Here is a 21259-nt window from a genome sequence, read left to right as displayed (position 1 = left end):
TGGTTTGCTACAATGCCTTTTCTGAAACGTTGTCTCCCTCTGCTGGAACACTGACTTCTTTCATTTAATGCCTGCAGACTATAAAAGAGAAACCAACCCAAAAAGTTTGGTTGATTAGTCTGTGGCATTCTTTTAAACTGTTGCTTATGGCGGTCTCTGTGAGCTTCTCAGTGACATTCAGCCATCCAGGTATCCCGCCTGCAGTAGACGGAATGTGGCAATGGAACGCTGGCTGCGCGTGTCATAATAGGCTCTGAGCCTTTATATACCTGCGCACAGCAGCAGCCACCTTCAGTCTGCTGCTGGACAGCCAGCAGCAGCAGCAGCAGGAGAGGTAATTAATCAGCAACCCTCCTGCTAAGGGTAGACAGTTGCTCGTTCCACCCCCCCCCCGCCTTAATTGGTTCTCCTCCCTTCCAACGGTGTTGAGGCGGGTGGGAACAGCCGGGGGTTGAGGGTACTGTGCTAAAAGAGGTGGAGTTATGCAGATCTAAAACGCGTGGATTGCAGCAGCAGCAAGCCGAAAAGTGCAGGCATGTGAGGGATCTAGAGGTTGACAGCATGTCTTCTTAACGGGAGTCCAGGTGGCCATCTCCACAAATGGACTTTTCAGAATCCTTGGGTGGCACCGTAGTCGGAAACCAATTCTGGTTATCGCTTCTCGGCCTTTTGGCTAAGATCAAGTGTAGTATCTGTTCTTATCAGTTTAATATCTGATACGTCCCCTATCTGGGGACCATATATTAAATGGATTTTTAGAACAGGGAGATGGAAAAAGAGCTTGCTCTGTCCACTCCACGCATTGACCTGGTATTGCAGTATCTCCAGGACCGGTGCACCCCTTCTTTAATGCAGTTTCTAAAATCAGAAAGAATTGAATTCAATGCTTTTTGTTCATTTTGCTTGTTTGTCGGATTTTGGGATGGACTCTTTGGCTTTGCTTTTCTTCTCCTCATTGGATTTTTCATGTTAAAAGTTGCAGAAGCCAGATGACAAGCTCATTTTGGTTCAACTTCAGCAACTGTGCATTGCATTGCCATGTAATGTAATGTAATGCAATGCTATCTATCTAGCTCTCCCTCTATACTTCCTTTTGGATAAACAGACATATTAGGCAAGCATTTTGGAGCTTTCACCTAAATAACTACAGGTGGTGAGATAAGCTGCACATTATAATTGACCTTTCAGTATATTGTTGCACACACACCATCTATTTAGCAAATGCCCTTGTTATCAACAGCAGCCTTTTAAACTCACCTGAGCTAACAGGTATGTGAGCTGGTTACTCTGCTGCGCTTAAAATTTCTTTTTTGGTTTGCTACAATGCCTTTTCTGAAACGTTGTCTCCCTCTGCTGGAACACTGACTTCTTTCATTTAATGCCTGCAGACTATAAAAGAGAAACCAACCCAAAAAGTTTGGTTGATTAGTCTGTGGCATTCTTTTAAACTGTTGCTTATGGCGGTCTCTGTGAGCTTCTCAGTGACATTCAGCCATCCAGGTATCCCGCCTGCAGTAGACGGAATGTGGCAATGGAACGCTGGCTGCGCGTGTCATAATAGGCTCTGAGCCTTTATATACCTGCGCACAGCAGCAGCCACCTTCAGTCTGCTGCTGGACAGCCAGCAGCAGCAGCAGCAGGAGAGGTAATTAATCAGCAACCCTCCTGCTAAGGGTAGACAGCTGCTCGTTCCACCCCCCCCCGCCTTAATTGGTTCTCCTCCCTTCCAACGGTGTTGAGGCGGGTGGGAACAGCCGGGGGTTGAGGGTACTGTGCTAAAAGAGGTGGAGTTATGCAGATCTAAAACGCGTGGATTGCAGCAGCAGCAAGCCGAAAAGTGCAGGCATGTGAGGGATCTAGAGGTTGACAGCATGTCTTCTTAACGGGAGTCCAGGTGGCCATCTCCACAAATGGACTTTTCAGAATCCTTGGGTGGCACCGTAGTCGGAAACCAATTCTGGTTATCGCTTCTCGGCCTTTTGGCTAAGATCAAGTGTAGTATCTGTTCTTATCAGTTTAATATCTGATACGTCCCCTATCTGGGGACCATATATTAAATGGATTTTTAGAACATTGAGATGGAAAAAGAGCTTGCTCTGTCCACTCCACGCATTGACCTGGTATTGCAGTATCTCCAGGACCGGTGCACCCCTTCTTTAATGCAGTTTCTAAAATCAGAAAGAATTGAATTCAATGCTTTTTGTTCATTTTGCTTGTTTGTCGGATTTTGGGATGGACTCTTTGGCTTTGCTTTTCTTCTCCTCATTGGATTTTTCATGTTAAAAGTTGCAGAAGCCAGATGACAAGCTCATTTTGGTTCAACTTCAGCAACTGTGCATTGCATTGCCATGTAATGTAATGTAATGCAATGCTATCTATCTAGCTCTCCCTCTATACTTCCTTTTGGATAAACAGACATATTAGGCAAGCATTTTGGAGCTTTCACCTAAATAACTACAGGTGGTGAGATAAGATGCACAATATAATTGACCTTTCAGTATATTGTTGCACACACACCATCTATTTAGCAAATGCCCTTGTTATCAACAGCAGCCTTTTAAACTCACCTGAGCTAACAGGTATGTGAGCTGGTTACTCTGCTGCGCTTAAAATTTCTTTTTTGGTTTGCTACAATGCCTTTTCTGAAACGTTGTCTCCCTCTGCTGGAACACTGACTTCTTTCATTTAATGCCTGCAGACTATAAAAGAGAAACCAACCCAAAAAGTTCGGTTGATTAGTCTGTGGCATTCTTTTAAACTGTTGCTTATGGCGGTCTCTGTGAGCTTCTCAGTGACATTCAGCCATCCAGGTATCCCGCCTGCAGTAGACGGAATGTGGCAATGGAACGCTGGCTGCGCGTGTCATAATTGGCTCTGAGCCTTTATATACCTGCGCACAGCAGCAGCCACCTTCAGTCTGCTGCTGGACAGCCAGCAGCAGCAGCAGCAGGAGAGGTAATTAATCAGCAACCCTCCTGCTAAGGGTAGACAGCTGCTCATTCCACCCCCCCCCCGCCTTAATTGGTTCTCCTCCCTTCCAACGGTGTTGAGGCGGGTGGGAACAGCCGGGGGTTGAGGGTACTGTGCTAAAAGAGGTGGAGTTATGCAGATCTAAAACGCGTGGATTGCAGCAGCAGCAAGCCGAAAAGTGCAGGCATGTGAGGGATCTAGAGGTTGACAGCATGTCTTCTTAACGGGAGTCCAGGTGGCCATCTCCACAAATGGACTTTTCAGAATCCTTGGGTGGCACCGTAGTCGGAAACCAATTCTGGTTATCGCTTCTCGGCCTTTTGGCTAAGATCAAGTGTAGTATCTGTTCTTATCAGTTTAATATCTGATACGTCCCCTATCTGGGGACCATATATTAAATGGATTTTTAGAACAGGGAGATGGAAAAAGAGCTTGCTCTGTCCACTCCACGCATTGACCTGGTATTGCAGTATCTCCAGGACCGGTGCACCCCTTCTTTAATGCAGTTTCTAAAATCAGAAAGAATTGAATTCAATGCTTTTTGTTCATTTTGCTTGTTTGTCGGATTTTGGGATGGACTCTTTGGCTTTGCTTTTCTTCTCCTCATTGGATTTTTCATGTTAAAAGTTGCAGAAGCCAGATGACAAGCTCATTTTGGTTCAACTTCAGCAACTGTGCATTGCATTGCCATGTAATGTAATGTAATGCAATGCTATCTATCTAGCTCTCCCTCTATACTTCCTTTTGGATAAACAGACATATTAGGCAAGCATTTTGGAGCTTTCACCTAAATAACTACAGGTGGTGAGATAAGCTGCCCAATATAATTGACCTTTCAGTATATTGTTGCACACACACCATCTATTTAGCAAATGCCCTTGTTATCAACAGCAGCCTTTTAAACTCACCTGAGCTAACAGGTATGTGAGCTGGTTACTCTGCTGCGCTTAAAATTTCTTTTTTGGTTTGCTACAATGCCTTTTCTGAAACGTTGTCTCCCTCTGCTGGAACACTGACTTCTTTCATTTAATGCCTGCAGACTATAAAAGAGAAACCAACCCAAAAAGTTTGGTTGATTAGTCTGTGGCATTCTTTTAAACTGTTGCTTATGGCGGTCTCTGTGAGCTTCTCAGTGACATTCAGCCATCCAGGTATCCCGCCTGCAGTAGACGGAATGTGGCAATGGAACGCTGGCTGCGCGTGTCATAATAGGCTCTGAGCCTTTATATACCTGCGCACAGCAGCAGCCACCTTCAGTCTGCTGCTGGACAGCCAGCAGCAGCAGCAGCAGGAGAGGTAATTAATCAGCAACCCTCCTGCTAAGGGTAGACAGCTGCTCGTTCCACCCCCCCCCCCCCGCCTTAATTGGTTCTCCTCCCTTCCAACGGTGTTGAGGCGGGTGGGAACAGCCGGGGGTTGAGGGTACTGTGCTAAAAGAGGTGGAGTTATGCAGATCTAAAACGCGTGGATTGCAGCAGCAGCAAGCCGAAAAGTGCAGGCATGTGAGGGATCTAGAGGTTGACAGCATGTCTTCTTAACGGGAGTCCAGGTGGCCATCTCCACAAATGGACTTTTCAGAATCCTTGGGTGGCACCGTAGTCGGAAACCAATTCTGGTTATCGCTTCTCGGCCTTTTGGCTAAGATCAAGTGTAGTATCTGTTCTTATCAGTTTAATATCTGATACGTCCCCTATCTGGGGACCATATATTAAATGGATTTTTAGAACAGGGAGATGGAAAAAGAGCTTGCTCTGTCCACTCCACGCATTGACCTGGTATTGCAGTATCTCCAGGACCGGTGCACCCCTTCTTTAATGCAGTTTCTAAAATCAGAAAGAATTGAATTCAATGCTTTTTGTTCATTTTGCTTGTTTGTCGGATTTTGGGATGGACTCTTTGGCTTTGCTTTTCTTCTCCTCATTGGATTTTTCATGTTAAAAGTTGCAGAAGCCAGATGACAAGCTCATTTTGGTTCAACTTCAGCAACTGTGCATTGCATTGCCATGTAATGTAATGTAATGCAATGCTATCTATCTAGCTCTCCCTCTATACTTCCTTTTGGATAAACAGACATATTAGGCAAGCATTTTGGAGCTTTCACCTAAATAACTACAGGTGGTGAGATAAGCTGCACAATATAATTGACCTTTCAGTATATTGTTGCACACACACCATCTATTTAGCAAATGCCCTTGTTATCAACAGCAGCCTTTTAAACTCACCTGAGCTAACAGGTATGTGAGCTGGTTACTCTGCTGCGCTTAAAATTTCTTTTTTGGTTTGCTACAATGCCTTTTCTGAAACGTTGTCTCCCTCTGCTGGAACACTGACTTCTTTCATTTAATGCCTGCAGACTATAAAAGAGAAACCAACCCAAAAAGTTTGGTTGATTAGTCTGTGGCATTCTTTTAAACTGTTGCTTATGGCGGTCTCTGTGAGCTTCTCAGTGACATTCAGCCATCCAGGTATCCCGCCTGCAGTAGACGGAATGTGGCAATGGAACGCTGGCTGCGCGTGTCATAATAGGCTCTGAGCCTTTATATACCTGCGCACAGCAGCAGCCACCTTCAGTCTGCTGCTGGACAGCCAGCAGCAGCAGCAGCAGGAGAGGTAATTAATCAGCAACCCTCCTGCTAAGGGTAGACAGCTGCTCGTTCCACCCCCCCCCCGCCTTAATTGGTTCTCCTCCCTTCCAACGGTGTTGAGGCGGGTGGGAACAGCCGGGGGTTGAGGGTACTGTGCTAAAAGAGGTGGAGTTATGCAGATCTAAAACGCGTGGATTGCAGCAGCAGCAAGCCGAAAAGTGCAGGCATGTGAGGGATCTAGAGGTTGACAGCATGTCTTCTTAACGGGAGTCCAGGTGGCCATCTCCACAAATGGACTTTTCAGAATCCTTGGGTGGCACCGTAGTCGGAAACCAATTCTGGTTATCGCTTCTCGGCCTTTTGGCTAAGATCAAGTGTAGTATCTGTTCTTATCAGTTTAATATCTGATACGTCCCCTATCTGGGGACCATATATTAAATGGATTTTTAGAACAGGGAGATGGAAAAAGAGCTTGCTCTGTCCACTCCACGCATTGACCTGGTATTGCAGTATCTCCAGGACCGGTGCACCCCTTCTTTAATGCAGTTTCTAAAATCAGAAAGAATTGAATTCAATGCTTTTTGTTCATTTTGCTTGTTTATCGGATTTTGGGATGGACTCTTTGGCTTTGCTTTTCTTCTCCTCATTGGATTTTTCATGTTAAAAGTTGCAGAAGCCAGATGACAAGCTCATTTTGGTTCAACTTCAGCAACTGTGCATTGCATTGCCATGTAATGTAATGTAATGCAATGCTATCTATCTAGCTCTCCCTCTATACTTCCTTTTGGATAAACAGGCATATTAGGCAAGCATTTTGGAGCTTTCACCTAAATAACTACAGGTGGTGAGATAAGCTGCACAATATAATTGACCTTTCAGTATATTGTTGCACACACACCATCTATTTAGCAAATGCCCTTGTTATCAACAGCAGCCTTTTAAACTCACCTGAGCTAACAGGTATTTGAGCTGGTTACTCTGCTGCGCTTAAAATTTCTTTTTTGGTTTGCTACAATGCCTTTTCTGAAACGTTGTCTCCCTCTGCTGGAACACTGACTTCTTTCATTTAATGCCTGCAGACTATAAAAGAGAAACCAACCCAAAAAGTTTGGTTGATTAGTCTGTGGCATTCTTTTAAACTGTTGCTTATGGCGGTCTCTGTGAGCTTCTCAGTGACATTCAGCCATCCAGGTATCCCGCCTGCAGTAGACGGAATGTGGCAATGGAACGCTGGCTGCGCGTGTCATAATAGGCTCTGAGCCTTTATATACCTGCGCACAGCAGCAGCCACCTTCAGTCTGCTGCTGGACAGCCAGCAGCAGCAGCAGCAGGAGAGGTAATTAATCAGCAACCCTCCTGCTAAGGGTAGACAGCTGCTCGTTCCACCCCCCCCCCCCCCGCCTTAATTGGTTCTCCTCCCTTCCAACGGTGTTGAGGCGGGTGGGAACAGCCGGGGGTTGAGGGTACTGTGCTAAAAGAGGTGGAGTTATGCAGATCTAAAACGCGTGGATTGCAGCAGCAGCAAGCCGAAAAGTGCAGGCATGTGAGGGATCTAGAGGTTGACAGCATGTCTTCTTAACGGGAGTCCAGGTGGCCATCTCCACAAATGGACTTTTCAGAATCCTTGGGTGGCACCGTAGTCGGAAACCAATTCTGGTTATCGCTTCTCGGCCTTTTGGCTAAGATCAAGTGTAGTATCTGTTCTTATCAGTTTAATATCTGATACGTCCCCTATCTGGGGACCATATATTAAATGGATTTTTAGAACAGGGAGATGGAAAAAGAGCTTGCTCTGTCCACTCCACGCATTGACCTGGTATTGCAGTATCTCCAGGACCGGTGCACCCCTTCTTTAATGCAGTTTCTAAAATCAGAAAGAATTGAATTCAATGCTTTTTGTTCATTTTGCTTGTTTGTCGGATTTTGGGATGGACTCTTTGGCTTTGCTTTTCTTCTCCTCATTGGATTTTTCATGTTAAAAGTTGCAGAAGCCAGATGACAAGCTCATTTTGGTTCAACTTCAGCAACTGTGCATTGCATTGCCATGTAATGTAATGTAATGCAATGCTATCTATCTAGCTCTCCCTCTATACTTCCTTTTGGATAAACAGACATATTAGGCAAGCATTTTGGAGCTTTCACCTAAATAACTACAGGTGGTGAGATAAGCTGCACAATATAATTGACCTTTCAGTATATTGTTGCACACACACCATCTATTTAGCAAATGCCCTTGTTATCAACAGCAGCCTTTTAAACTCACCTGAGCTAACAGGTATGTGAGCTGGTTACTCTGCTGCGCTTAAAATTTCTTTTTTGGTTTGCTACAATGCCTTTTCTGAAACGTTGTCTCCCTCTGCTGGAACACTGACTTCTTTCATTTAATGCCTGCAGACTATAAAAGAGAAACCAACCCAAAAAGTTTGGTTGATTAGTCTGTGGCATTCTTTTAAACTGTTGCTTATGGCGGTCTCTGTGAGCTTCTCAGTGACATTCAGCCATCCAGGTATCCCGCCTGCAGTAGACGGAATGTGGCAATGGAACGCTGGCTGCGCGTGTCATAATAGGCTCTGAGCCTTTATATACCTGCGCACAGCAGCAGCCACCTTCAGTCTGCTGCTGGACAGCCAGCAGCAGCAGCAGCAGGAGAGGTAATTAATCAGCAACCCTCCTGCTAAGGGTAGACAGCTGCTCGTTCCACCCCCCCCCGCCTTAATTGGTTCTCCTCCCTTCCAACGGTGTTGAGGCGGGTGGGAGCAGCCGGGGGTTGAGGGTACTGTGCTAAAAGAGGTGGAGTTATGCAGATCTAAAACGCGTGGCTTGCAGCAGCAGCAAGCCGAAAAGTGCAGGCATGTGAGGGATCTAGAGGTTGACAGCATGTCTTCTTAACGGGAGTCCAGGTGGCCATCTCCACAAATGGACTTTTCAGAATCCTTGGGTGGCACCGTAGTCGGAAACCAATTCTGGTTATCGCTTCTCGGCCTTTTGGCTAAGATCAAGTGTAGTATCTGTTCTTATCAGTTTAATATCTGATACGTCCCCTATCTGGGGACCATATATTAAATGGATTTTTAGAACAGGGAGATGGAAAAAGAGCTTGCTCTGTCCACTCCACGCATTGACCTGGTATTGCAGTATCTCCAGGACCGGTGCACCCCTTCTTTAATGCAGTTTCTAAAATCAGAAAGAATTGAATTCAATGCTTTTTGTTCATTTTGCTTGTTTGTCGGATTTTGGGATGGACTCTTTGGCTTTGCTTTTCTTCTCCTCATTGGATTTTTCATGTTAAAAGTTGCAGAAGCCAGATGACAAGCTCATTTTGGTTCAACTTCAGCAACTGTGCATTGCATTGCCATGTAATGTAATGTAATGCAATGCTATCTATCTAGCTCTCCCTCTATACTTCCTTTTGGATAAACAGACATATTAGGCAAGCATTTTGGAGCTTTCACCTAAATAACTACAGGTGGTGAGATAAGCTGCACAATATAATTGACCTTTCAGTATATTGTTGCACACACACCATCTATTTAGCAAATGCCCTTGTTATCAACAGCAGCCTTTTAAACTCACCTGAGCTAACAGGTATGTGAGCTGGTTACTCTGCTGCGCTTAAAATTTCTTTTTTGGTTTGCTACAATGCCTTTTCTGAAACGTTGTCTCCCTCTGCTGGAACACTGACTTCTTTCATTTAATGCCTGCAGACTATAAAAGAGAAACCAACCCAAAAAGTTTGGTTGATTAGTCTGTGGAATTCTTTTAAACTGTTGCTTATGGCGGTCTCTGTGAGCTTCTCAGTGACATTCAGCCATCCAGGTATCCCGCCTGCAGTAGACGGAATGTGGCAATGGAACGCTGGCTGCGCGTGTCATAATAGGCTCTGAGCCTTTATATACCTGCGCACAGCAGCAGCCACCTTCAGTCTGCTGCTGGACAGCCAGCAGCAGCAGCAGCAGGAGAGGTAATTAATCAGCAACCCTCCTGCTAAGGGTAGACAGCTGCTCGTTCCACCCCCCCCGCCTTAATTGGTTCTCCTCCCTTCCAACGGTGTTGAGGCGGGTGGGAACAGCCGGGGGTTGAGGGTACTGTGCTAAAAGAGGTGGAGTTATGCAGATCTAAAACGCGTGGATTGCAGCAGCAGCAAGCCGAAAAGTGCAGGCATGTGAGGGATCTAGAGGTTGACAGCATGTCTTCTTAACGGGAGTCCAGGTGGCCATCTCCACAAATGGACTTTTCAGAATCCTTGGGTGGCACCGTAGTCGGAAACCAATTCTGGTTATCGCTTCTCGGCCTTTTGGCTAAGATCAAGTGTAGTATCTGTTCTTATCAGTTTAATATCTGATACGTCCCCTATCTGGGGACCATATATTAAATGGATTTTTAGAACAGGGAGATGGAAAAAGAGCTTGCTCTGTCCACTCCACGCATTGACCTGGTATTGCAGTATCTCCAGGACCGGTGCACCCCTTCTTTAATGCAGTTTCTAAAATCAGAAAGAATTGAATTCAATGCTTTTTGTTCATTTTGCTTGTTTGTCGGATTTTGGGATGGACTCTTTGGCTTTGCTTTTCTTCTCCTCATTGGATTTTTCATGTTAAAAGTTGCAGAAGCCAGATGACAAGCTCATTTTGGTTCAACTTCAGCAACTGTGCATTGCATTGCCATGTAATGTAATGTAATGCAATGCTATCTATCTAGCTCTCCCTCTATACTTCCTTTTGGATAAACAGACATATTAGGCAAGCATTTTGGAGCTTTCACCTAAATAACTACAGGTGGTGAGATAAGCTGCACAATATAATTGACCTTTCAGTATATTGTTGCACACACACCATCTATTTAGCAAATGCCCTTGTTATCAACAGCAGCCTTTTAAACTCACCTGAGCTAACAGGTATGTGAGCTGGTTACTCTGCTGCGCTTAAAATTTCTTTTTTGGTTTGCTACAATGCCTTTTCTGAAACGTTGTCTCCCTCTGCTGGAACACTGACTTCTTTCATTTAATGCCTGCAGACTATAAAAGAGAAACCAACCCAAAAAGTTTGGTTGATTAGTCTGTGGCATTCTTTTAAACTGTTGCTTATGGCGGTCTCTGTGAGCTTCTCAGTGACATTCAGCCATCCAGGTATCCCGCCTGCAGTAGACGGAATGTGGCAATGGAACGCTGGCTGCGCGTGTCATAATAGGCTCTGAGCCTTTATATACCTGCGCACAGCAGCAGCCACCTTCAGTCTGCTGCTGGACAGCCAGCAGCAGCAGCAGCAGGAGAGGTAATTAATCAGCAACCCTCCTGCTAAGGGTAGACAGCTGCTCGTTCCACCCCCCCCCCGCCTTAATTGGTTCTCCTCCCTTCCAACGGTGTTGAGGCGGGTGGGAACAGCCGGGGGTTGAGGGTACTGTGCTAAAAGAGGTGGAGTTATGCAGATCTAAAACGCGTGGATTGCAGCAGCAGCAAGCCGAAAAGTGCAGGCATGTGAGGGATCTAGAGGTTGACAGCATGTCTTCTTAACGGGAGTCCAGGTGGCCATCTCCACAAATGGACTTTTCAGAATCCTTGGGTGGCACCGTAGTCGGAAACCAATTCTGGTTATCGCTTCTCGGCCTTTTGGCTAAGATCAAGTGTAGTATCTGTTCTTATCAGTTTAATATCTGATACGTCCCCTATCTGGGGACCATATATTAAATGGATTTTTAGAACAGGGAGATGGAAAAAGAGCTTGCTCTGTCCACTCCACGCATTGACCTGGTATTGCAGTATCTCCAGGACCGGTGCACCCCTTCTTTAATGCAGTTTCTAAAATCAGAAAGAATTGAATTCAATGCTTTTTGTTCATTTTGCTTGTTTGTCGGATTTTGGGATGGACTCTTTGGCTTTGCTTTTCTTCTCCTCATTGGATTTTTCATGTTAAAAGTTGCAGAAGCCAGATGACAAGCTCATTTTGGTTCAACTTCAGCAACTGTGCATTGCATTGCCATGTAATGTAATGTAATGCAATGCTATCTATCTAGCTCTCCCTCTATACTTCCTTTTGGATAAACAGACATATTAGGCAAACATTTTGGAGCTTTCACCTAAATAACTACAGGTGGTGAGATAAGCTGCACAATATAATTGACCTTTCAGTATATTGTTGCACACACACCATCTATTTAGCAAATGCCCTTGTTATCAACAGCAGCCTTTTAAACTCACCTGAGCTAACAGGTATGTGAGCTGGTTACTCTGCTGCGCTTAAAATTTCTTTTTTGGTTTGCTACAATGCCTTTTCTGAAACGTTGTCTCCCTCTGCTGGAACACTGACTTCTTTCATTTAATGCCTGCAGACTATAAAAGAGAAACCAACCCAAAAAGTTTGGTTGATTAGTCTGTGGCATTCTTTTAAACTGTTGCTTATGGCGGTCTCTGTGAGCTTCTCAGTGACATTCAGCCATCCAGGTATCCCGCCTGCAGTAGACGGAATGTGGCAATGGAACGCTGGCTGCGCGTGTCATAATAGGCTCTGAGCCTTTATATACCTGCGCACAGCAGCAGCCACCTTCAGTCTGCTGCTGGACAGCCAGCAGCAGCAGCAGCAGGAGAGGTAATTAATCAGCAACCCTCCTGCTAAGGGTAGACAGCTGCTCGTTCCACCCCCCCCCCCCCCGCCTTAATTGGTTCTCCTCCCTTCCAACGGTGTTGAGGCGGGTGGGAACAGCCGGGGGTTGAGGGTACTGTGCTAAAAGAGGTGGAGTTATGCAGATCTAAAACGCGTGGATTGCAGCAGCAGCAAGCCGAAAAGTGCAGGCATGTGAGGGATCTAGAGGTTGACAGCATGTCTTCTTAACGGGAGTCCAGGTGGCCATCTCCACAAATGGACTTTTCAGAATCCTTGGGTGGCACCGTAGTCGGAAACCAATTCTGGTTATCGCTTCTCGGCCTTTTGGCTAAGATCAAGTGTAGTATCTGTTCTTATCAGTTTAATATCTGATACGTCCCCTATCTGGGGACCATATATTAAATGGATTTTTAGAACAGGGAGATGGAAAAAGAGCTTGCTCTGTCCACTCCACGCATTGACCTGGTATTGCAGTATCTCCAGGACCGGTGCACCCCTTCTTTAATGCAGTTTCTAAAATCAGAAAGAATTGAATTCAATGCTTTTTGTTCATTTTGCTTGTTTGTCGGATTTTGGGATGGACTCTTTGGCTTTGCTTTTCTTCTCCTCATTGGATTTTTCATGTTAAAAGTTGCAGAAGCCAGATGACAAGCTCATTTTGGTTCAACTTCAGCAACTGTGCATTGCATTGCCATGTAATGTAATGTAATGCAATGCTATCTATCTAGCTCTCCCTCTATACTTCCTTTTGGATAAACAGACATATTAGGCAAGCATTTTGGAGCTTTCACCTAAATAACTACAGGTGGTGAGATAAGCTGCACAATATAATTGACCTTTCAGTATATTGTTGCACACACACCATCTATTTAGCAAATGCCCTTGTTATCAACAGCAGCCTTTTAAACTCACCTGAGCTAACAGGTATGTGAGCTGGTTACTCTGCTGCGCTTAAAATTTCTTTTTTGGTTTGCTACAATGCCTTTTCTGAAACGTTGTCTCCCTCTGCTGGAACACTGACTTCTTTCATTTAATGCCTGCAGACTATAAAAGAGAAACCAACCCAAAAAGTTTGGTTGATTAGTCTGTGGCATTCTTTTAAACTGTTGCTTATGGCGGTCTCTGTGAGCTTCTCAGTGACATTCAGCCATCCAGGTATCCCGCCTGCAGTAGACGGAATGTGGCAATGGAACGCTGGCTGCGCGTGTCATAATAGGCTCTGAGCCTTTATATACCTGCGCACAGCAGCAGCCACCTTCAGTCTGCTGCTGGACAGCCAGCAGCAGCAGCAGCAGGAGAGGTAATTAATCAGCAACCCTCCTGCTAAGGGTAGACAGCTGCTCGTTCCACCCCCCCCCCCGCCTTAATTGGTTCTCCTCCCTTCCAACGGTGTTGAGGCGGGTGGGAACAGCCGGGGGTTGAGGGTACTGTGCTAAAAGAGGTGGAGTTATGCAGATCTAAAACGCGTGGATTGCAGCAGCAGCAAGCCGAAAAGTGCAGGCATGTGAGGGATCTAGAGGTTGACAGCATGTCTTCTTAACGGGAGTCCAGGTGGCCATCTCCACAAAAGGACTTTTCAGAATCCTTGGGTGGCACCGTAGTCGGAAACCAATTCTGGTTATCGCTTCTCGGCCTTTTGGCTGCGATCTAGTGTTGGTTTTACTGGCATTGGTTGTAGTTGGAAGGTGCCTGGGGTACCCCGCCTCTTGGCCTTGGGTTCGGGTCCCACTCTTGTAGTGGGGCTTAGGCCCTTGCTGCTATAAGGAGGTGGGCTTAGTCCCTGGGCAACGGGTTGCGATCCCAGCTGTACAGTCCTAGGATTGTTCAGCGACTCCTTAGTTGCGGAAATCCCCCATTATTGGTTGCGGAAATCCCCGTTTTCCTGTTGCGGAAATCCTTGTTTCACCATGGATTCAGATCCAGGTGAAATTCCGACCTATGCCCGGTTACGGCATACGGTGCGGTTTTACTTCCATGAGGGAGGTAAAGATAACAGAGGTTTACGTTTTATTGTGGATGATCTTCTTGTGAAATTTTTTTCAATCCAGAAATCCGAGATCCTGGCAATCCAAGACTACCCGAAGCGTGGTGTATACGATGTCACATTCACTGAAAAAGGTATCCACCAAGATTTTTGCCGTAAAATGAATGATCCTGATATAATTTACCAGAGAAAGCCAATCTTTAAAGGTGTTAAAATTGTCGAACATGAATTAGATGTGATAAAAACTGTAATTGTTAAAATTTACTCTCCTTATACAAAAGAAAGCGATGTTATTTCATTTTTATCCAATTATTTCAGCAAAGTGGTAAGCCATGGAAAAGTTATGAATGAGTGCGGAGTTTGGGCGTGTAAGTGGAAATTTACGGTGACATGTATTAAGGACCCTTCAAGTCCGGGGGGTATAAGACTTCCCCCAGCACGTTTTAGAATTGGAAACACGAATGGTGACCTCTTTTTTAATGGGATGCCAGCATTCTGTAGGAAATGCAAAAAATACGGCCATTCTAACTGTGACATTACTTGTGTAGCCTGTGGGAGCAAAGACCATAAAACTGAAAATTGTACAACTGGAATTTTTTGTAGCAACTGTGTTTCCAGAGGTCATGCTTTTTCTCATTGTCCTTTTAGGAATACCTCAAAGAGAGCTCAAGCTGGGCAAACAGAGAGACCTTCACCCCCTGAACCAGAAAAGCCCTCACCCCCTGACCAACCCTCGGCTGGTTCGGACAAGCCCGCGGAGGAGAATGAGGGGGAGAGTATGGAAATACCGACCGAGGATGGTGAGCCATGGTGTACTGTTGGAAACTCGAAGCAAAAGAGGGAACGGCGTGGTAACCCACAAACAGAAACCCCTGCGGAGGGACCGAGGGTGGGTGCTACAGGCCAATCCTCACCTTCGAATCCTCCTGGGAATACTCAAGGGCGCGAACAGTCTGGCCAAAAAAACGCAGGTTGCACGGAGTGGATAGGGCACCTAAGGAAGTACCCCCACCGGAACCCCCGGATGGAAGTGGGAAACCTCAAACGGTGCCTTTACAGGGTGAGGAGGTTGCCAATGTCCCACCCCCTTCAGAAATGGAGGGGGAGATGGAGATGGCTGACTCAGTGATCCTGGAAACTCCTGAAAATAAGTGGTCAACGTCTGAGACGCATGTGCTCGATACGATTCCCCCAGATGGTGCCTCGATAGGGGTCCAAATGGGGGTTCGTGAGCAAAGAGGCAGGCAATACGACCAAGCAGAGTTGGACAGAATGGAACAAGAGTATATCCTGGGAGGTCTACGGTCTGGGACACTAACAGATGAGGAGTCCTCCGTGACGGGCTCTCTGTTGACGATCAATGATCCCTCATCTCCTGGAATAGAAATATAAACCAGCTGAGGTAAGAGTTTGAAAGAATGCTAAATTTCCTTTTTTTCTCTTATGGCAGGGATTAGTGGTTTTTCTCTTAACGCTAGAGGGTTGAAAACTAAGACCAGAAGAGTTGCTCTCTTTGATTTTTTATCCTCTCTAACAGCTACAGTTTTCTTTTTACAGGAATGCTGCATCCCACACAGTTTAAATTATACAGAATATGAGACTGATTGGGCACATGGACCCTCAGTATGGTCAGGATCAAACGGGTCCAGGTCAGCAGGGGTCGCCATTCTTTTTAAAGGGAATGTTTTTATTGACTCTGTTCAAGAGGTTTTACCAGGTAGAATTTTATTAGTAAAAGCTTTTATTGATGGTTTTAAATGGCAATTTTTAAACTTTTATGGAGCCACAGATAAGCAAGAAAGAGCTGATATGTTGAATATGTTACCCTTATTTATTAATGATTCTGTCCCTCTTATTTTATCAGGAGATTTTAACTGCATTTTAGGTGGAGAAAAAAGGTTCTCAAGCTCCACAAGTAGGAATTATGATAAAACATCTTTTATGTTAAAAAATGTCATACAAGATTTTAATTTAACAGATGTTTTTAAGGAGTGTAATAAAGACTTGCCTGCAGAGGAATGGGTAACCTGGAGCAACGTGAATTGTAGCTCCAGGATTGATTTTATTTTCTGCTCTAAAAATGTATTGCCTTTTAAATGTGAGCTTTTATCTAATGTTTTTTCTGATCACAAACTTTTATCCTTTTATGTGAAATGTAATGATTTTAAGAAAAAAGGAAAAGGTACCTGGAAGTTAAACATTTCCCTTTTAGAAGACCCCCAAGTTTTATCTGATTTTACTGAATTTTATTTACATTTTAAAAAAATAAGAGACCCCCATATCCCTATAAGTAGGTGGTGGGAAAAGATGAAAAAGAACATAAGAGATTTTTTTATGAAGGTTGGGGTCCAGAAAGCTAGAGAGAAAAGAGAATTTTATTGGCAACTCAACACTAGATTGGAGACCTTATATAAATTGAAGAGCCATGAGATTGAAGTAGATAAACAAATTAGTGACTTAAAAAGTGAAATTCAGCATACCTTGGAACAGAGAGGTAAAGAGTTAATTTTCCATGCAAAGGTCCAACATGTTGAAAATAATGAAACCTGTTCACGATATTTTTTTAAATGTATGGTGAAAAATCGTGTTTTTATTGAATCAATGGAAGGTAAACAAGACATAGAGGGTGTTTTAGCTAAAGTGCATGAATTTTATTCCGAGCTTTTTAACACAAAATCTGTTGATGACCATTTTATGAAAAGTACTTTGGATGAAATTACAACTGTTTTAGACCCTGTCTCACAAGATGTTTTATTACAGAGTCTAACTGAAGATGAGATATCTGAGACCATAAGAAGCTTTAAGTCTGGTAAAGTACCGGGGCCTGATGGTATACCCATAGAATTTTATAAGGTTTTTTATGATATTTTACAGGAGGATTTATTTTATGTTTTTAGTGAGGTTTTTAATACAAAAACCCTACCGAACTCCTGGAAGAAAGGTGAGGTCTCCCTTATATACAAAAAGGAAGACAAAACGCAACTAAGAAATTGGAGACCTATCACCCTTCTAAATTGTGATTACAAAATAATGGCAAAAATTTGTGCAAATAGACTTAAAAAGGTAATAGGTAACATAATCCACCCAAACCAAGTGTGTGGCATACCAGGAAGGAGTGTTTGGGAAAATTTGAATCTAATCAAAGATGTAATAGATGACACAAAGTCGAGGGGAAATAAGCTGGCGGTCCTGTCTCTCGACTTTGAAAAAGCATTTGATAGAGTGTCACACCAATTCCTTTTTAATGTTTTAGCTAAAATGGGTATACCAGAAGGTTTTTTATGCTCTCTCAAAGCATTTTATCATGGTTGCACTAGTAAGGTTTTAGTAAATGGTTTTAAGACAAGTGATGTGTTTTTAAATTCTGGTGTAAAACAAGGTTGCCCTCTGTCCCCCTTGTTATTTATTTGTGCCCTTGAACCCCTACTCAGTGTCTTAAGGAGAGACAAGCAAATCCGAGGCGTCCATTTGCCAGGTGGGGGAGGGCTAGAAGCAAAAGTTACTGGATATATGGATGATGTAGCCATAACATGTAAAGATGCCCTGTCTATCCGGAAAACACTACGGCAAGTGGAATACTTCTGTGGTGGATCTGGTTTTAAAGTAAATTTTAATAAAAGCTGTATTTTAAATGTGGGGAATATGATTTTAAATGATGTACCGGTTCCTGAATGTGACTCTGTAAAGATTCTAGGTGTGATTTTTAACGAAACAAACAAAGGTAAAGAAAGCTGGGATCTTGTGGCACAAAAGGTAAATCAAAAACTATGTATGTGGAGGTTGAGGAAATTAACAATGGAAGGGAAGGTACTAGTTATAAAAATGGTAATTGTGCCTTTGTTATTGTACTTAAGTTTGGTGTCCCCCCCCCCACACATACCTTTACGAAAATAATCAAAGCTTGTTTCACTTTTTTCTGGAGCTCCAAGATGGAGAAATTGAAAAGAGAGTTAGTGGTCAAGCCTAAAGAGAAAGGCGGTAAAGATTTCCCCGATTTTAGAGCTTTTGTTTTAATAAGATTTTTTGTTTTATGTTTTAATGCACTGTCGAAAAATAGTTATTGGTCATATTTTATCCGTTTTAACACAGGTTATTTTATGAAACGTCATGGATGGTTTGAAACAGTTTTAAGTTCCCCATATGCTCTTAATACACCAGAAAGCTATAAGATTTTAGGAACTATTGTAAACACGTATGACTTAAAAGGGAAAAGTGCAGAAGACTTAAGAGATAGCAAAATGATTTTAAATGGTTTCAAACAAAAGGAATCAATTGTACAGATTGGGAATTTTAATGATAATAAATGTACTGACATATGGAAAGTTATTAATGAACCCTATCTTTTTAATTCCCAGAAGGACCTGGCCTGGAGCTGTGTGCATGATTGTCTTCCATGTCGGGCATTCCAACACCGAAGAGGACTCGTGAGAACTGCCAGATGTCCAAGACAAAGATGCCTCGGAGATGAGACTGTTTTACATGTTTTATGGACTTGTCACTTTGCACGACAAACATGGACTACAATATTTCCTTTGCTTCAAAAAATGACAAACATTAAGGATCTTACTTTTGAAACTGTCTTATTTGGTCGTGTGGAGTGCCCCAACGCCAGCAAGAGGATCATCGCATGGAAGACAATCAGTACCATCAAAGAAGCTCTATGGAAGGCCAGGAACATCCTTCTTTTTAAACACGATGTTTTATCTGTGAAAGATGTTTTAGAGTTGGCTTTCAGTGAAATGTATATGTATTATTTATTGGATAAAAAGAGAAATGTAATTTTATCAAAACAATGGCTGGTAAAAGAATGGAACACAGCAATCTAAACACATTGTCTGTATTTTAATGTAATTTTATTGCCTTATTGAACTGAAATCAATTTATGTACGAATGTATTTTAAAATGTAATGATTTTATGTTCATATCTAATGTATTGTAATTAAGTTTTATCCAATAAACGGGTGTGCCTATGTTTGGGTACATTCCAAGTCAAAAAAATCTGTTCTTATCAGTTTAATATCTGATACGTCCCCTATCTGGGGACCATATATTAAATGGATTTTTAGAACAGGGAGATGGAAAAAGAGCTTGCTCTGTCCACTCCACGCATTGACCTGGTATTGCAGTATCTCCAGGACCGGTGCACCCCTTCTTTAATGCAGTTTCTAAAATCAGAAAGAATTGAATTCAATGCTTTTTGTTCATTTTGCTTGTTTGTCGGATTTTGGGATGGACTCTTTGGCTTTGCTTTTCTTCTCCTCATTGGATTTTTCATGTTAAAAGTTGCAGAAGCCAGATGACAAGCTCATTTTGGTTCAACTTCAGCAACTGTGCATTGCATTGCCATGTAATGTAATGTAATGCAATGCTATCTATCTAGCTCTCCCTCTATACTTCCTTTTGGATAAACAGACATATTAGGCAAGCATTTTGGAGCTTTCACCTAAATAACTACAGGTGGTGAGATAAGCTGCACAATATAATTGACCTTTCAGTATATTGTTGCACACACACCATCTATTTAGCAAATGCCCTTGTTATCAACAGCAGCCTTTTAAACTCACCTGAGCTAACAGGTATGTGAGCTGGTTACTCTGCTGCGCTTAAAATTTCTTTTTTGGTTTGCTACAATGCCTTTTCTGAAACGTTGTCTCCCTCTGCTGGAACACTGACTTCTTTCATTTAATGCCTGCAGACTATAAAAGAGAAACCAACCCAAAAAGTTTGGTTGATTAGTCTGTGGCATTCTTTTAAACTGTTGCTTATGGCGGTCTCTGTGAGCTTCTCAGTGACATTCAGCCATCCAGGTATCCCGCCTGCAGTAGACGGAATGTGGCAATGGAACGCTGGCTGCGCGTGTCATAATAGGCTCTGAGCCTTTATATACCTGCGCACAGCAGCAGCCACCTTCAGTCTGCTGCTGGACAGCCAGCAGCAGCAGCAGCAGGAGAGGTAATTAATCAGCAACCCTCCTGCTAAGGGTAGACAGCTGCTCGTTCCACCCCCCCCCCCGCCTTAATTGGTTCTCCTCCCTTCCAACGGTGTTGAGGCGGGTGGGAACAGCCGGGGGTTGAGGGTACTGTGCTAAAAGAGGTGTAGTTATGCAGATCTAAAACGCGTGGATTGCAGCAGCAGCAAGCCGAAAAGTGCAGGCATGTGAGGGATCTAGAGGTTGACAGCATGTCTTCTTAACGGGAGTCCAGGTGGCCATCTCCACAAATGGACTTTTCAGAATCCTTCGGTGGCACCGTAGTCGGAAACCAATTCTGGTTATCGCTTCTTGGCCTTTTGGCTAAGATCAAGTGTAGTATCTGTTCTTATCAGTTTAATATCTGATACGTCCCCTATCTGGGGACCATATATTAAATGGATTTTTAGAACAGGGAGATGGAAAAAGAGCTTGCTCTGTCCACTCCACGCATTGACCTGGTATTGCAGTATCTCCAGGACCGGTGCACCCCTTCTTTAATGCAGTTTCTAAAATCAGAAAGAATTGAATTCAATGCTTTTTGTTCATTTTGCTTATTGTCGGATTTTGGGATGGACTCTTTGGCTTTGCTTTTCTTCTCCTCATTGGATTTTTCATGTTAAAAGTTGCAGAAGCCAGATGACAAGCTCATTTTGGTTCAACTTCAGCAACTGTGCATTGCATTGCCATGTAATGTAATGTAATGCAATGCTATCTATCTAGCTCTCCCTCTATACTTCCTTTTGGATAAACAGACATATTAGGCAAGCATTTTGGAGCTTTCACCTAAATAACTACAGGTGGTGAGATAAGCTGCACAATATAATTGACCTTTCAGTATATTGTTGCACACACACCATCTATTTAGCAAATGCCCTTGTTATCAACAGCAGCCTTTTAAACTCACCTGAGCTAACAGGTATGTGAGCTGGTTACTCTGCTGCGCTTAAAATTTCTTTTTTGGTTTGCTACAATGCCTTTTCTGAAACGTTGTCTCCCTCTGCTGGAACACTGACTTCTTTCATTTAATGCCTGCAGACTATAAAAGAGAAACCAACCCAAAAAGTTTGGTTGATTAGTCTGTGGCATTCTTTTAAACTGTTGCTTATGGCGGTCTCTGTGAGCTTCTCAGTGACATTCAGCCATCCAGGTATCC

General features: G+C 43.6%; 11 non-coding genes and 1 pseudogene across 11 annotated transcripts; all 12 read left to right on the top strand.

The window, feature by feature from the left end:
- Nucleotides 1–653: 653 nt before the first annotated feature.
- On the top strand, nt 654–844 carry LOC141241088 (U2 spliceosomal RNA). Its single transcript, XR_012305874.1, has one exon. It is a non-coding gene; the product is annotated as a U2 spliceosomal RNA (small nuclear RNA).
- A 1119-nt stretch (nt 845–1963) lies between these two features.
- Nucleotides 1964–2154, top strand: LOC141241294 (U2 spliceosomal RNA). The gene has a single exon (XR_012306074.1). It is a non-coding gene; the product is annotated as a U2 spliceosomal RNA (small nuclear RNA).
- A 1120-nt stretch (nt 2155–3274) lies between these two features.
- LOC141241087 (U2 spliceosomal RNA) lies at nt 3275–3465 on the top strand. The gene has a single exon (XR_012305873.1). It is a non-coding gene; the product is annotated as a U2 spliceosomal RNA (small nuclear RNA).
- A 1123-nt stretch (nt 3466–4588) lies between these two features.
- Nucleotides 4589–4779, top strand: LOC141241086 (U2 spliceosomal RNA). Its single transcript, XR_012305872.1, has one exon. It is a non-coding gene; the product is annotated as a U2 spliceosomal RNA (small nuclear RNA).
- Nucleotides 4780–5899: 1120 nt separating this feature from the next.
- Nucleotides 5900–6090, top strand: LOC141241085 (U2 spliceosomal RNA). Its single transcript, XR_012305871.1, has one exon. It is a non-coding gene; the product is annotated as a U2 spliceosomal RNA (small nuclear RNA).
- Nucleotides 6091–7214: 1124 nt separating this feature from the next.
- On the top strand, nt 7215–7405 carry LOC141241084 (U2 spliceosomal RNA). Its single transcript, XR_012305870.1, has one exon. It is a non-coding gene; the product is annotated as a U2 spliceosomal RNA (small nuclear RNA).
- Nucleotides 7406–8524: 1119 nt separating this feature from the next.
- On the top strand, nt 8525–8715 carry LOC141241083 (U2 spliceosomal RNA). The gene has a single exon (XR_012305869.1). It is a non-coding gene; the product is annotated as a U2 spliceosomal RNA (small nuclear RNA).
- Nucleotides 8716–9833: 1118 nt separating this feature from the next.
- Nucleotides 9834–10024, top strand: LOC141241082 (U2 spliceosomal RNA). The gene has a single exon (XR_012305868.1). It is a non-coding gene; the product is annotated as a U2 spliceosomal RNA (small nuclear RNA).
- A 1120-nt stretch (nt 10025–11144) lies between these two features.
- On the top strand, nt 11145–11335 carry LOC141241081 (U2 spliceosomal RNA). Its single transcript, XR_012305867.1, has one exon. It is a non-coding gene; the product is annotated as a U2 spliceosomal RNA (small nuclear RNA).
- A 1124-nt stretch (nt 11336–12459) lies between these two features.
- On the top strand, nt 12460–12650 carry LOC141241079 (U2 spliceosomal RNA). Its single transcript, XR_012305865.1, has one exon. It is a non-coding gene; the product is annotated as a U2 spliceosomal RNA (small nuclear RNA).
- A 6466-nt stretch (nt 12651–19116) lies between these two features.
- LOC141241327 (U2 spliceosomal RNA) lies at nt 19117–19286 on the top strand (annotated as a pseudogene).
- Nucleotides 19287–20407: 1121 nt separating this feature from the next.
- Nucleotides 20408–20598, top strand: LOC141241225 (U2 spliceosomal RNA). The gene has a single exon (XR_012306007.1). It is a non-coding gene; the product is annotated as a U2 spliceosomal RNA (small nuclear RNA).
- Nucleotides 20599–21259: the final 661 nt, after the last annotated feature.

Source organism: Phyllobates terribilis, unplaced genomic scaffold, assembly GCF_046119375.1.
Source record: "Phyllobates terribilis strain yellow unplaced genomic scaffold, ASM4611937v1 Scaffold_986__1_contigs__length_492241, whole genome shotgun sequence".
Lineage (NCBI taxonomy): Eukaryota > Metazoa > Chordata > Amphibia > Anura > Dendrobatidae > Phyllobates > Phyllobates terribilis.
This window is presented reverse-complemented; position numbering and strand designations above follow the sequence as displayed.